This window comes from Laccaria bicolor, genomic scaffold, assembly GCF_000143565.1.
Source record: "Laccaria bicolor S238N-H82 LACBIscaffold_63 genomic scaffold, whole genome shotgun sequence".
In the NCBI taxonomy this organism is placed as follows: domain Eukaryota; kingdom Fungi; phylum Basidiomycota; class Agaricomycetes; order Agaricales; family Hydnangiaceae; genus Laccaria; species Laccaria bicolor.
Genome location: NW_001889934.1, coordinates 68,031 through 68,884, shown reverse-complemented (window position 1 = coordinate 68,884; position 854 = coordinate 68,031).

Sequence of the window (854 nt, the reverse complement as noted above, 5' to 3'; positions counted from 1 at the left end):
GGCATCAAAAAACCGGACCGAACCGGACTTTCAAACACTACTTGGAATACTTGACCATATTCCAGGGTATTATTCCAACAACATACGACAACTGTTTACGTGCAAGTCTATCCAATATGCGAGGGGTCTGCTAATCCAAAAAGGTGGGCTGCAGGTGCAGCACATAGGGTAATAATAATATGGCAGCAGTGGCCATTTAGAATAGAATAGATGCTAGTAACATATGAAGCAGATGAATAAATAAGAAAGATAGAGAAGGGAAGAAAGGAAGGGGGAGAAGGGAAGGGGAATTGGGGAGGAGTGGGGGAGGAGAGGAGAGGGCACTAGGGTTAAGCAAGGTCACCGCACTGGTCAGTGAAATGCTTCATCTTGTGATGTATTCGAACAGGCAGGAAAGCATCTTTGGATCCCATAAGACCTTAGAAATCGAATCCATTCTCCAGTGGACTGCTGCTCAGAATACATTGCATTGGTTTTTGTATGTTGGACACAATGCAGCATGGTTTCCCAGTACTCATGGTTGTACATCACCAGAGAGGTAGAATGGGAGGATCATATGGGTATATCTGGGTTAAGCTGGGAGCTTACAGTAACCAGCTTTCCAGATAGGAAATTATTTGGGGCCAAATTTTTTTTCTTTCTTTTATTCATCTTCTTTGCTTTGCTACCTTTTGGTCTCATTTTATCCTGATATCCACTCTGGGGGGCAAGAGGATTTCTATTCTATTATTCTTCCCCACCATTGTTTTCCTTACATGCCCTCTGGACATTGGGGGGCTTTGTGATACAGGATTGGAAGGGAATGCCCAGATGCCAATAGTCAAACAGTGGTATATAGCTAGATTTGGATATCT